The sequence below is a fragment of the Prionailurus bengalensis genome, chromosome B3, assembly GCF_016509475.1.
Source record: "Prionailurus bengalensis isolate Pbe53 chromosome B3, Fcat_Pben_1.1_paternal_pri, whole genome shotgun sequence".
Classification (NCBI taxonomy): domain Eukaryota; kingdom Metazoa; phylum Chordata; class Mammalia; order Carnivora; family Felidae; genus Prionailurus; species Prionailurus bengalensis.
The window spans coordinates 50,508,625-50,524,893 of NC_057355.1; the positions used below are offsets into that span (position 1 = coordinate 50,508,625).

Sequence of the window (16,269 nt, forward strand, 5' to 3'; positions counted from 1 at the left end):
AGCTTCAAAGCATGTGGGGCAAAAGCTAATGTTACTGAAAGGAAAAGTAAACAAATCCAGTTATTGTCAGAAACTTAAATCCCCACCCTACAGTGATGAGAGTAATCAAAATATTAATACATGCAAGGTATACCATGAATTGGAAGCCTTGAGACACCAAAATGCCAATCGTCTCCAATTATATATATATTTTTCCAAGACTTATTTTACAGTTAAGACTGTGTGGTATCAGGGCGCCTGGGTGGCGCAGTCGGTTAAGCGTCTGACTTCAGCCAGGTCACGATCTTGCGGTCTGTGAGTTCGAGCCCCACGTCAGGCTCTGGGCTGATGGCTCGGAGCCTGGAGCCTGCTTCTGATTCTGTGTCTCCCTCTCTCTCTGCCCCTCCCCCGTTCATGCTCTGTCTCTCTCTGTCCCAAAAATAAATAAACGTTGAAAAAAAAATTAAAAAAAAAAGACTGTGTGGTATCAGTAGATAGAATGAAATATTGATCAATGCAACAAAATGGAGAACCCAGTTAAAGATCCACACAACTCTTTTTTTTTCCCCACAAGGATGCAAAAGCAACTTACCAGAGGATAGACTTTTCAACAACAGATCCTCGAGTAACTGGATATTTACGAGCAAAAACACCATTCTCAACATAAACCTCACATTTTATGCAAAAATTATCTCAAAATTAACCATGCATTTAAATATAAAGCATAAGATTAAGAAATCTTAACTCAGGACAACGTCTTTAAGACACACAGCTTGGAGAAGAGTTTTTAATCATGACAGCAAAAAAGAAAAGTCAATAATTTGACCTTAAAAATTTTGCTCTTGGAAACCCCCTGTGAAAAGGATGTTGGGACGCCTGGGTGGCGCAGTCGGTTAAGCGTCCGACTTCAGCCAGGTCATGATCTCGCGGTCCGTGAGTTCGAGCCCCGCATCAGGCTCTGGGCTGATGGCTCAGAGCCTGGAGCCTGTTTCCGATTCTGTGTCTCCCTCTCTCTCTGCCCCTCCCCCATTCATGCTCTGTCTCTCTCTGTCCCAAAAATAAATAAATGTTGAAAAAAAAAAAAAAGAAAAGGATGTAAAGGAAAGCTATAAATTGGAGGAAAATATTTGCAAACTATATACTCAACAAATAATTACTTCCTGCGATCTCTAAAGAACTCTAAAATCTCAACAGCAAACCGCCACCATACATACACAATTAGAAAATGGGCAAAAGATGTACAGACATTTCACTAAGAAGGACATATGAATGATAAACAAGTGCATCAAAAGATGGTTAGTAGCACTAAATATTCAGGAAATGCAAATTGGAGGCATGATAAAATATGTCCATGCACCTATTAGAACAGTTACGTAAAAACATTGACAATACCAAAATGTAGAAAGGATGCAATAAAGCCAGGTCTCTGATACATTGTCAGTAGGAATATAAAATACAGTAACTCTAAAGTAGTTTGATCATTTCTTATAGAATTAAATGTAGCTCTACAATACAGCCAGCAATGTTCCTCTCAGGCATTTATCTTAAAAAAAAAAATGAAACATCCACACAAAAACTTACAAATGACTGTTCTTAACATCTTAATTTTGATAGCCCCAAACTGGAAACAATAAAAATGTCCCTCAAGAGGCAAAAAGTTAAACTGTGATACCTCCCTATCAAGGAATACTAATCAGCAATAAAAATATGCTAATATCCACAGCAACTTAGATCTCAAGTGTATTAATTGAAAAGAAAAAAGGTATCCAGATGAAAGATATTATATGATTACATGCATGTAAAATTATACTGTTAACAGGTGAGTGGTTACTAAGGGTGCTATGCATGGTTAAACAGGGAAGGGAGAGGTCAGAGAGAGTACAAAGGGATAGCACAGAGCAGGATGGAATAGTTCTGTATTTGGATTGCAGTGACAGTTATACAATCTACACATGTGATATAATGACAGATACGTACCCACATTGTACCAGTGTCAAATTCTTGGTTTTTATATTGTACTCTGATTATGTAACATATAACTATTGGGGGAAACTGAGTGAAGGGTACATTTGATCTCTATAGTATCTTTCAATATCCTGTTAACCTATCATTTTTTTTTAATTAAGCAGTTTAAAAAATCTGTTAAAAAATGAATTGTATTTAATCAAAACTTAAAAATTCTGCTTTTCAAAAGACACCATAAAAAATGAAAAGAAACAGCACAAACTGAGCAAAAACACTAAAATGTGAGGGGCGCCTGGGTGGCTCAGTTGGTTTAGCGACCTACTTCAGCTAGGTCATGATCTCATGGTTTGTGGTTTCAAGCCCTGCGTCAGGCTCTGTGCTGACAGCTCAGAGCCCAGAGTCTGCTTCTGATTCTGTGTCTCCCTCTCTCTCTGCCCCTCCCCCACTCATGCTCCGTCTCTGTCTCAGAAATAAACATTAAAAAATTTTTAAAAAAACATTACAATATGAATTTCATTTATACATATACATGCACTTATGCATATACATATGTACATATGTACACATATCATTATAAAAGTATACTGTATTTATAAAATTGTTACTAAAATATTAAGTAGAAACCCAATTTAAAGTTGGACCAAAAATCTGAACAGATACTTCACACACAAAAAATGCATTAACAGTCAAAAAGTACAATAAAGATGCTTGTCATCATTAGTAATTGGGGAAATAAAACTTAAAACCACAATTAGATACTATGACATATACTGCAAAATGGTTGAAATTAAAGACTGACAATAACAATGTCGGTAAGTATGTGAAGCAACTCAAACCTGCTACCCTAAGAATGTAAAATGCTATGATCACATTGGAAATCAGGTAGTTATTTCTTAAAAATTTAAATATAGTGCATCCAAACCTAAATGTAAACAAACTGAAAAAATATATATATATATACACACACACAAATATATATATGCACACATATATATACATACACACACATATATACATATATATGTGTGGTGTGTTATATTATTCTATTTATATATTGTCATAAGACACAGAAAACATAAATTATCAAGAATAGGAAAATACATGTATCACATTGTAAGTAAAGAAACAACAACAGAACAGGAAAATACATTTCCAACATACAACAGAGGATTAGCTTGGCCTCCATTGAAGAATTTGAAGAAAAACAACCCAGTAGAAAAACTGCATGTTGAAATGCATTTCCTAACAGGAAATTAACATAGGAAAAGGTGCTCAAACTCTTCAACTATGAGCATTGTTCAAGTTAATATTAAGCACTGATATATCACTTCACAACTACTGGAATGGAAAAGAAAATGAAATATCTCAGACTGTCATGCTGTTATGGACTGAAACTTTCAAGAAGTACTGGGTTAAAAATTTATACGACCACTTTTGAAAATGAAATTGCAGTTTCTAGGAAGGTTGAAATTTGCTCACCCTATTGCCCAACAAATCTTTTAGGTATGTGACATGAACAAACTCTTACACTTAGGTAGCAGATTGCATATTAAAAGATGTTTACTACAGCACTATTTGTAATAGGAAAAAATATTACATAATATACCCTATTAATAGAGAGAATTTTGATATGTTTATATGTGAAATACATTAAAATGAATTAATTAGATCAATTGGCATCAATGCGAGTTGTTTTAAGAACATACCATGGAGTTTAAAAAGTTGCAGAATCATCTAGTATGGGGCGCTCGCTTTGTCAGCACATATACTAAAATTGGAACGATACAGACAAGACTAGCATGGCCCCTGCTAAGGATGACAGAATTATCTAATATGGCATCATTTTATTATATTAAGGGATAGGAAAACTTTAACATATACTGGAAGAGTACATAAGATTTTTTACAGTGATTGTCCCTAGGGAATGAAGGAATGGCGACTAGAGAGTGAAATAACCTTCAAAGAGGAGCAGTAGCTCCTTTCACGTCTCCCTGTTTACCAGCAAACATTCCTCTCTGCCTTCCATGACGCCCTATGTTCCCTCAAATATTCTTTGGTTTTTCCATTTACCAAATCTTACCATACTTTGATGATATCCCATCCATTACGCATGGGGTAAAGCAGATTATAGAGCAAATAACATGCAAATATAATTGCTTGTTGGGATCATAGGATCTCAGAACAAAAGGCTTTTAGAGAATCATGTTGCCTAGTGGGCTTCAAACTGTGTTCTGAAAAGCGCTGGAGTTCCGACAGAGGCTTCACTGGGCAAGGAAGGGCTTGGCACGTAGGACTCTGCACCCACTGCCTCTGATTGAAGAACAGCAATACTGACTTTATCTGCTTTATAACTAGGTTCTAAAGATTTTGTTTCCAAAAACAGTTCTCTTAAAAAAGCATATGAAAACCACTGAGTTTAGGTGTTATTTTTTCCAAGAAAATAATAAGTTAATGCCATTTCCTAGCAAGGTCACACAACTCTTCTATGTTCAACAGATTGGATGTTTATGGAACTCTTGGTACAATGAGAAACTGTTAAGGTATGTGGGAACCTTTGGTTTCTAATATCTACCTCATCATATATAAACAGAAGGATGCTTTTCCAAGTGTCAAGTCAGGAATGAAATAATTATGTTTAATTTACCAACACAGCAATTCTGAAATAAATTCAGGGAGAGAGGGGAAGGTAGAATTCACTCCCTCAAATTTTGCAGTGCGCATCACACCCTACTCTTTCGGTGTGAAGAAAAAGATTCATCATCAACTGGCTTGGGCAGAACTTTTTGATGCATTTAACCTAGTGATATCCCTGTAAGTAAGCATTATGTGTTAAAAACATGCAATAGGGTGTGAGCTTTCAGAAAGCAACTGTTTAATATGAAATTGCAGGAGGAAGAACTAAGTCATCAGCTTTCCATCCCTGCCCGTTAGTTTGGTAATCTCTACTGAAAGTCATTCATGAAGCTAATAAATTCTCTTCAAGGAATCACTAAAAAGGGGGTAATTATAGTAAGGCACCAAAGTTCATGAGCAAGAAAATTCATAACAAAACAACTTTGATCTTTGCTCCAGGCTCTGCTTAATGGCCCAGAAAACTAATAATCATTAATTTTCACAAAAGATGTCATATGGCTAGAGCTATAATGTTCAAATAATATTCAATTATATTTTTCTATCAAGTTAAAGCCCTTTTAATCATTTTGAAACCAATTACCACAAAATGCATTATTTTATTCTTGTAAAATCTTCCCTCCTAGTCTTCAAAATATGACAGCAATTTCACTTCCCAGGATACACACTGAGAACACAGAAGTTAATTTTGCATTCAGGTCTCATTCGACCTAACAAATAGAATAGTAACATTTTTTTTCTACTCCTCCTGGTATGGAATTTTTGCAAAGTACTATTTGCCTCTCGCACAATTTCCAAGATTCATAATTATCTACTAATACTTCTACTTTAAACAGAAGACCTGCAACCATACTTAGAACTGATGTTTATATCAGACCTCTTCTTGATTGCTAATGCCTAAGGAAGAAGGGATAGCCACAAAGCAGAGTGACTTTGATAGGGAATAGTTGTCACATTCTGTCTTAACAGATATGGCAGGGGGAGAAGGAATATTCACCCAAAGTATCTCCATCTCCATCCCTGCAACTTACAATCCACATTATTTCATGAATCTACCTCTTATCAAGGAGTGCCTGTGCACACAGAGCTCATGAGGTATGGATTATGCTGAGTGAAGATTAAATACAAAATTATTTCTCTTAGAAAATATAGTTTGTAAAAGTTTTGTCATTGCTGGCAGAGAAGTTGAGAATCTTAACTTTTTTTTGTAAATCATTAGCTGGAGGCTGAGACAGTCACACATGGAAAACATTTTTAATCCTAGGAAACATCTGTCAATACAGAGGTACAGAAGATAGAAAAGGTGTCTGGGGTATCCCCATAAACACATGGAGAGGAGAATAATCGCACTCCAGGTAAAGAACTGGAGGCTTGCACCCATATTCCAGGTTCTGACTCAGGCCAGGTATCCCAATTCCTCCCAGCCGAATATATAAAAGCAAACCACCCCAGGATCCACATAGAATGCTGCTTCTTCTGAATTTGCTGAGGAGTGTCTCTATCTACAGAGTTACTTAAGTCTGTAGTATTCCCCATAGCAGACTCATTCTTCTGTAATCACTAAGTCAAACTAGGAAAAGAAATCCAGCTGACCGTATTTTTACCTCTTCAATCTACTAACCCTAGTTTTTAGTCAAAATAGAAATGGAGAGAAAACAAATTGCAACTAAGTGAAAGGCAAGCCACTTTTTTTTATCATCAATAATTTTTACCTAGCTTTGAAGGTAAATCTATATTCTAAGGGGGGAAGGAAGAAATTTGGTTTAATTTGAGACCTGATATCAAATCTACTACAGTACTATGACTGTTAATACTAGATAACTTTTTCTTGACCTACATCATTTGAGATTTTAAATTAAAGGATTTACTAAAACACATTTTTGTAGAAATAACAGAAAAACTATTGTCAAACCATTATCATCAAAAATTTGTTACAGAACCAAAAACCAAAGATGCTTGAAAAATCATCTCTGAAGTTTATTCTACTGTCTTACAATGTGTGGGATCATACACACACACACACACACACACACACACACACACACACACACACAGAGTTACAGAAACCATGTTTCTTTTACTTATAGCAGTTTTCAGTAACTTAGTATAAAGGACTAAAATTTCAATCTTCTCAAGACTCAACTCACAACTTCTAATGGGAAGTTTCATTACGAACAATGTTTTGCTCTTTTTATGTAATCCTAGAATGAAAATAAAGAAGCCTTTATGATCTAATCTATTCTCATGTTTCCTTAAAAGTGGACAGCAAAACCATCCCAAAGTAATGGGAATAAAGCTATTTAATATAAAAGCTTGAGAGAAGACTACTTCCCTTAAGTGTTGTATATCACTCTAATACCCTTTAATAGTTGGGTTCTCATTCTGTAGGCAAGCAGTGCCATTGAAAGCCAATTCTGCTTCAATTCTCAGCCTGTTTCCAAAGTTGGAGTAACGCCATAAATTTTCAAGACTGCCTTATTTTACTGCCTCTCTGCAGATTGTGAGCTCCTTCAGAAATGGGAACCAGGTGATCATCTTTATGACCAACTCTACATTCTAACTCCATGCCTGGCACATACTTATGTGTATCAAGCAATACATGTAAGTATGGCAAGTATGTCAGAAACCAAGTTAAACTGGTTTAGAAATGTTTATATTGATATTTGAATGATTATCATTTAAAATACAAGTTCTTTTTTGTTAAAGCCTTCCCCTACCCTTGTACGAGGTAGTCCTTAGTTTCAGCTTTATTCTGTTCAATTACTGGTATATTACAAAACTAAAAATCCAACAATGGCTTAGGCATTTAATTGTGATATTAGAAGTACTTAAAAAAGGAAACTGTCAAAAATATTAGTCACAATTTTCATACCAATAAAAATAGTCTTCTTAGTAAGATATTTGTTAACTTACTGACTTTTTTCAAAAAATACAGATTTTATTTCATCATAGCTAGTTGATGTCTACTGCATACTAACCTGTGAACCTACCTTAGAGAATTTATTCTTCCAGGAATGCAACATCATTCTAAAATTATCTTTCATTATACAGTAAATGAGAAAAAAAAGCAAGGAAAGTAATTTTTTTAATCTTTTTTTTTTTAATTTTTTTTCAATGTTTATTTATTTTTGGGACAGAGAGAGACAGAGCATGAACGGTGGAGGGGCAGAGAGAGAGGGAGACACAGAATTGGAAACAGGCTCCAGGCTCTGAGCCATCAGCCCAGAGCCCGACACGGGGCTCGAACTCCCGGACCGCGAGATCGTGACCTGGCTGAAGTCGGACGCTTAACCGACTGCGCCACCCAGGCACCCCTAATCTTTTTTTTTTTTTTTATCTTGCCTGACTGCCACTGTCAGCACCACCCTTGATTGAACATTCTTTACTGTCTAATTGCTGTTAAACACATGTTGGTGTACGTTATCAAAAAACCATGAATGCTGCCTGACCTGTGAGCTGGACCACGGCACTCAGAGGCTCCTAACACTCTTCCCTGTCCTTAGAATGTGGGTTCCACTTCCCTTTCCCACTCCCTGAGGCCACTCCAAGGACATAGCCTTCAGATGGTGATGTGGTGTTGAAAATACCTGTATCGTATACATGACTGAGCACAGTTTTTAGGGCCTCTTTCTAAACTTTTAAGATTTGAGGGTGGATGTGGGAATCCATTTGTCTTGCTACCACACAAGACAAACCTCCTATGTAAGTTCCTTTTGTTTATTCAAACTCCCACCTACCAATCTGGAGTTGCTTGCCTCTTTCTTCAGTCTCTCCCTGCCCTGAATACAGGGGCCAGTTTCAGATTAAATCAGGGAAGTTCCCAACTGGGTTGCTAACCAATAGCACACAGGCTGACTGAACATTCTGGCCAGCCTAACCCAGAGTCATATGGTAGTTATCTATAAAATGTCTTTTCACAGGATGAATGGAAGAAAAGAATGACTGGAGAATGAAATTTGTTGGGTAAGAAAATATGAGGACATATCACATAAAACAGAAAGGATTAACTTCATTTGTAAGGATAAAGGATGATTTTTCTGCTAAAACTAAGGAAGAGAAAAAACGCGTGTGACATGATGCTTACATGCTACTTTTATTCTAAGAAAGCTCATTACATGCCATTCTGTATGAACTTTCAAATCTCAAACACTTCAGCAGAAAACCTGAAAATATTTTTACTTAATGTATTTTTCAAGGGTTAGAAGAGTTTAGGTGGTCGTTGGAGGTATTTCAAGTTCTTGTTTTAACATTTATTCAGTTGCAAATGATTTGAGGACCAATAATAATTCATTTTTATAGGAAAGGAAATTATCCACTCTAACAAATCTAAATTCTAGGCTTCAGATCCTGCTCTCAATATATCATCTCCTAGTTCTATAAACATGAATCTCAGAGGTCTTATAATTCTTTCTCATTTCAAATGAAAGGCAAATGCTTCTGAAATGGATTCACTACATTACTTATAACTGCTGAGTCAAGGGAACTGAAAATACTGCTATACCAACAAATAGAATTATTATAGCTCACTACAACTACACTATGAAGGATGACTCAAATGCAACGACTGCGGCATGTGCTAAAGAACAAAGTATCTACCTGGTGATCATCTCTACTTTGGTGAGTCCCAGGCATCTCAAATTCAAGAAGTTTAAAAACAGAACTAATCTATTTTTCTGCTAATCTTACTCTTGCATTCTCTTTGCATAAAAGATGGTAATGGATTTCATCCTGTCATGAAAGTCAAAAGCCTTGAAATCATCCTCAACTTTCTATTCCTTTTATTCCTTTCACCCCCAAATTCAACTAGTCACCGAATCAGGTTGAATCATCTCCTAATTTCCTTTTCACATTCACACTCTTCCACCCAACCTTATCACTGCCATAGTTCAGATTCTCATGATTTCTTCAACAGTCAGTATAGTTTTCCTGCCTCTAGATTTTCTTAACAAACTGGTATATGTGTCTTTTGTCATTTGTAGAAGGTGTTGTTTGATTTAAAGCTCTTTCTTAATCACATGAGGGCTTTAAAATACAACACTGAACTTGTGTTTAAAAATGAATTGGCCAAAAACGTGGATCTCTTCTGCCTTTTGTCAGTTCACTAAAAGTGACAATAAAAGATTAAAACACATAAAACCTTCAGAATGAAAGCAGCAACATGAAAGAAAGCAAAGAAACTAAACTTACCCTGAAGAACCCTTCACAGATTCCAAACTGTAAATCAACAGGGGTGGACAAGCAACATAGACCAAAAGAAAGGAGCTGAAAACAAGAGAATAATTGCCCATCCGAATACAGTATTTGGATCCCTAGGTCCTGTTCACCACCATGCACAGTCAAGCTGTCTCTGCCTCAGGAATGAGATTCAAGATTTATCCTCATGAGACATTAAATTTGAGACGTATGGATCCAGAAACTCCTGGTAAATTATAGGAATGAGATAAAAACAGGAAACTTATATAAAATCCTATATATGAACTACTGAACTATCAGACTCCCCTGCTCAATCTACTCCTAGAGCCACAAAAGCAGGCATATGTTTCTCAGAGCTAGAACCTTTCTCTGGGCAAATTAAATAGACTTAGAAAGAAGACTCCCACAAAGTGACATTTGCAACACTTTTCAGACACACACACACACCAGAGAAAATTCAGCCTTGCCACCATACTACCCTGTATTGTAACCCAGCAGTTATCAAACCCCACCCAAGTAAACAAAGCTTACAGTCATCTTCCAGTGCCTCATTCTTACATATAAGCCAATATAAAATGATTAGCAAACAAACCAAAAGAGGAGCACAAATGATCCATAGTCAATATACGGAAAAGGCAGAAAGTATAACTTAAACTGCAAATATAACTTCTTTAGAGAGATAAGCAAGTATATGGCATCATAAAATAAAAATAAAATGCTATAAAAATAACTATCAGAAAGAACTCTTGTACATTAAAATATAATAGCTTAAACACAACTATTCAATTAAAGTGTTGAGAAATATAGGTTAGAAAAATTCTCACAAGTCAGAACAGGAAGAAAAAGCCAAGGAAAAGATAAGAAACTTAGAGACCAATCTTAGACGTCCACTCTCAAGTTTAAAAAATTCCTTAGAGAACAAAGAAATTTGTCAACAAAAAATCAATCCAAAAACTTGAAAAAAAAAGTTCCTACAGACAAAAACATTTTCAAATATGAATATGCTCCGTCTCCTCCCCCTTCCCCCAAAAGGTAAAAAAAAGTGATTCCAAAAATAGATAGAATACAGGCAGTATATGAGAAAAATAAAGGGAATTCCCAGGACGGTTGCCAATAGAAATCCTAAGAAGAGTGATCAAACAGAGATGCACAGCAATGAGCCCAGGACCAGTAATATTGATAGTTGTCTAATAGATATGATGGTGCATGTAGGGAAGAAATGATTGAGGCATGGAAATTTAAGTCAATAAATGAACAAGGTGATTGATAACTCTAGGTAAAATGAAAGATGTTCAAGTAAGTAAATTTAATAGAAGGATTCACTTGGGTTTGTGGCAAAAACTATGTTCATATTATAGTAAATATAAATGAGAACTATTTTAATAAAGATGTGAAATATACAGCATTAGGAGGGTGAATAGAGGAGAAATATGTTGAAGAGTTTAATACATATCTACTATAAAATCTATTAGATGGTTATGAATATTGAGAACCATGGGATAGCATTATAAACCATTATTTTGATATGTGGAAGCCAAGATACTTTTGAGAAGTTGCTATGAAGTAAAGTTCTTAGAAGAAAAGAGAGAAGTAAGGCCTATTGTAATTTCACTAAACGTGTTTTAGATCACGGATTAAAACAATATATTCTTGAGCTCTGTATTGATGGAGAAGGAGAAAAGTGCCCACATCCTTTCAGGACTCGTGGTCTTTTGGGCATGACACAAATTCAATGGGAGAAGAAAGAGGAAAATCTCCTGGATCTCTGCAGGATTAATTTATTTAAAATAGATAACAGAAAAATACTCAACATGTAAAATTCTTGAAGAAAATGAAGGAAATCCATGTTTGCCAACAGCTTAGGCAGACCACCCTTCAGAAGATGTACCAGAGGAGGCAGAAGAAAGTCCCCAACCTTCCCAAGAAGGTGTAAGCCAGGAAGAAAAAGGAAATGTCAAAGGAGGGCTAACCCAACCTGGTCATGGCTTTGAAGAGGACACTCCCATAAGGCATTTGGACCCTGAAGAAATGATAAGAGGAATAGAGGAGTTGGAAAGGCTTAGAGAAGAGTTAAGAAGAATAAGAAACAAGTTTGTGATGATGCATTGGAAGCAAAGGCATTCACGCAGTTATCCTTATCCTGTGTGCTTTAGGCCTTGATTTTTTTTTTTTTTTGGTCTGATATTAAAATCTGGTCCCTGTTTTCTTTCTGTTAGCATTTTAGCATTTTCTGACGTATCTTTGACCTTCTGTTTGCTTTTAATCATCTGGTGAATTTTTTTTTTTTTTTAGGTAGCTTCCTTGTTACCAGCATCTCACTAGATTTTGTATTTTGACCCCTTTTCCCAGTCTGTTTTTCGAATGGCAAGTTTCACACATATGCATGAAAAGATGTTCATTCTACATTGTAAAGTAAAACATAACAGGTTACAAAGCAGTATGTTTATTATCAGCTCACATATGTAGGATTAAATCCTACACTGTGTGTGTACATGCACGTCTGTATATACACATACATAAAAATTTTAACTGCTTATTTCTGTGTGGTATTAGTTTCCTATTTGCTTATATGCATTTTTTTCATGAATATATGTCACACACACACACACACACACAAAGAGTTAAAGTTTTGTAAGAGCCAAATAATGTGCAACCAGCTTCTAAGGGCAATAGGGGCACCTAAAATCATGATGGAGTAACTATTTAAAAAATGTAAAACTCAAATTACCTCTGGATCTCTTAGCCAGAGGAATAAAACAGACATTACAGGGGGGAAAAGGAATACATTCTCTTAATATGTAATTTTAATGATAAATTAGGTCAATCTTGTTTAATGATGAATTCTTCACACAGTATTTTTACCTTCCTAACAAATTTCCACCATTTGTGAGCACAGACAATATCTTACATGTTTCCCTTGTAGTTGATATTTCCAGTATTCTTCATTCCTTTGTGTGGATTTCTATTTCTGTCTGGTATGATTTTGCTGCTTCCTGAGAGAGTCCCCTTAACATTTCTTGGAATGAGGTCTGCTAAGATCTTTTATGCTCTAGCCACTTTTAAGATTTTTTTTTCAAGAGGTATAAAAAAACTATCTAACTTAAGTGTAATCATAAAAGACCCCAAATAACCAATTCAACCCTGAAAAATAAGATTTCAAGCTATTATCATAACGCTAGAGTAATTAAAATAGTATGGTACTGGCATAAGCACAAATAGACTGATAGAACAGTATCAAAAACCCAGAAATAAACCCATGCATATATGGTCAGTATTAGTTGACCATATATAACAAGAAAGCCAAGAATACTTAATGGGGAAGACAGTTTCTTCAATAAATGGTGCTGGAAAAATGGGATATTCACATGTAAGACAATGAAACTAGACCCCTATCATATGCTACCCATAAAAATGATCTCAAAAGTCATTAAAGACTTAAATGTAAGACCAGAAACCATAAAATATCTAAAAGAAAACAAAAGAATAAAGCTCCTTGACATGGTTCTTGGCAAGGCTTTTTTTGGATAGGACACTCAAAGCACAAGTAACCAAGTATACATCAAACTGAAAAGCTTTTGCACTAAGAAACTATCAACAAAATGAAAAGACAACCTAGGGAATGTGAGAAAATATTTGCTAACAATTTATCTGATAAAGGGTTAATATCCAAAATACATTTAAAAAAAAACCTCCTACTTCTCAATAGCCAAAAAATCCAATCCAATTTAAAAACGGGCAAATGGAATCAAGATGATGGAGAGGGAGGATACTGAGCTCACAGGGACACACCAAAACCTAAAATTACACATAGAACTAGCTCTGAGAACAAATGAAGACTACCAAAACAGATTAAACACAATTAAGGATATAAAGAAAGCGTCACACTGAAACGGGCAGAAGGGGCAAAGACAGTTTTGCCAGGACCCATACCTCTGGTGTGACAACCTACTGTGAAGTTTGAAAGTCAAAAGTAGTAAAAATCATCCAGATGTATAATAGTTAAGGGATGCACGAAATAATATATAAAATATGACAACAAAATTGTAAAGCATGGCAGGGGGGTGGTAAAAACAGTGCTTTTAGAATGCACTTTGACTTAAGCAACCATCAACTTGTAATAGATTGCTATGTATAGGATATTACATATAAACCTCACGATGACCACAAACCAAATACCAGTAATAAATACACAAAAACATGAAGAGAAAGGAGTACAAAAATAACAATATGTCACTAAATTATGAGAGGAGAGAAAGAAACAGAACTACAAAAACAAACAGAACATAATCAACAAAATGGCATTAAGTATGTATCTATTAATAACTACTTTAGATGAAAATGGACTAAATGTTCCCATCAAAAGACACAGAGTAGCTTAATTATGAAAAAAAAAGACCCATTTATGCCGCCTAAAAGAGATTCACTTCAGATCTAAGGACACATACAGAATGAAAGTAAAGATATGAAAAAAGTTATAGAAACCAAAAGAAAGCTGAAGCAGTTATACACATGACAGAACAGACTTTAAAACAAAGACTAATGGGGCGCCTGGGTGGCTTGGTCGGTTAAGTGTCGGGCTTCAGCTCAGGTCATGATCTTACAGTCTGTGAGTTCGAGCCCCGCATTGGGCTCTGTGCTGACAGCTCAGAGCCTGGAGCCTGTTTCAGATTCTGTGTCTCCCTCTCTCTCTGACCCTCCCCCGTTCATGCTCTGTCTCTCTCTGTCTCAAAAATAAATAAACGTAAAAAAAATAAAAAATAAAAAATAAAAAAAATAAAACAAAGACTAATAAGAAACAAGAAGTGCATTACTAATGATCAATCAATCCAAGAAGATATAACACACAATTATCTATGTACACAACATAGGCGAATATAAATACATAAAGAAAATATTCACATAAGGAGAAATGGACAGGGGCACCTGGGTGGCTCAGTCAGCTGAGTGTCCAACTTTGGCTCAGGTCATGATCTCACAGTAAGTGGGTTCAAGTCCTGCACCAGGCTCTGTGCTAACAGTTCAGAGCCTGGAGCATGCTTCAGAATCTCTCTCCCTCTCATTTTGCCCCTCACCTGCTCATGCTCTGTCTCTCTCAAAAATTAATAAACGTTAAATTAAAAAAAAAAAAAAAGAGAGAGAGAGAAATGGGCAGTAAAGAATAGTTGGGGACTTTAGCACCTACTTCCACCAATGGATAGATCATCCAGACATAAAATCAGTAAACAGTGGACTTCAATGACACAGTAAACTAGATGGACTCAATATGTACAGAACATTGCATCCAAAAACAGCAGGATACACATTCTTTCAAGTGTACGTGTGACATTCTCCAGGATAGATCATGTTAGGTCACAGAAGAGATCTTGATAAATTGAAGAAAACTAAACTCACATCAGGCATCTTTTCTGACTATAATGATATGAAAGTAGGAGTCTATTACAAGAAAAATAAAAGCTAGGAAACTCATGAAGGATAAACAACATACTATGAAACACCCACTAAGTCAAAGACATCAAACATTAAATCAAAAATACTAAGACAAATGAAAATGAGAACACAACTGTCCAAAATCTATGGGACTCAGCAAAAGCAGTTCTAAGAGAGTTTATAGTGTTACACACGATTACCTCAAGAAACAAGAAAAATCTCAATCTACTGTTACACCTTAAGGAACCAGAAAAAGCAAAAAAATCCGAAGTTAGTAGGAGAAAATAATAAAGATCAGATCATAAATGGAATAGAGACTAAAATAAAATGCAAGTATCAATAAAACAAAAAGAGGTTTTTACTTTTGAAAACAAAATTGACAAACTTATAGCCAGACTCATCAAAATAAGAAAGGTCTCAAATTAATAAAATCAAAACTGAAAAAATTTAAAACTGATACCACAGAAATACAAAGGGTAATAAGATACTACTACAATTGTATGTCAACCAATGGGACAACATAGAAGCGAATAAATTCCTAGAAACATATGGTCTTCCAAGAACGAATCAAAAAGTCTGAACAAAATGATTAATAATAAAATTGAATCAGTAATCCAAAAACTACCAGAAGTCCAGGACCAGGTGGCTTCATAGATACATTTTTTAAACAATTTATATACTTCTTAAACTATTCGAAAAATCTCAAGAGGAATTAACACTTCTAAACTCATTCTATGAGATGAGCATTACCCTGATACCAAAACCAGACAAAGACACCATAAGGAAGAAAAAAGAAAAAAAAGAAAATTATAGGCCAATACATCTTATGAACACTAATGTAAAAATCTTCAAGATATTAGCCAACTAAATTCAAAAATACATTAAAAGAATCATACACCATGATCAAGTGGGACTTATTTCAGGGATGCAAAGATGTTTCGATATCTAGAAGTCAATCAATAAGATATACCACATTAACAAAGAGGAAGATTACTATCATTGTGTTAACAGATGCAGAAAAAATCCATTAAAATTTCACATCCATTTATGCTAAAAAGGAATACCCAGAAATAA

At 35.3% G+C, this 16,269-nt stretch overlaps 1 protein-coding gene, 1 non-coding gene and 1 pseudogene across 5 annotated transcripts in view; 2 read left to right on the forward strand and 1 right to left on the reverse strand.

The window, feature by feature from the left end:
• The window catches only part of UNC13C (unc-13 homolog C), a 617,803-nt gene that overhangs the window by 474,564 nt on the left and 126,970 nt on the right, over positions 1-16,269 (reverse strand). The window lies entirely within an intron of this gene.
• On the forward strand, positions 3,689-3,794 carry LOC122469710. Its single transcript, XR_006293604.1, has one exon. It is a non-coding gene; the product is annotated as a U6 spliceosomal RNA (small nuclear RNA).
• LOC122467757 lies at positions 9,115-13,144 on the forward strand (annotated as a pseudogene).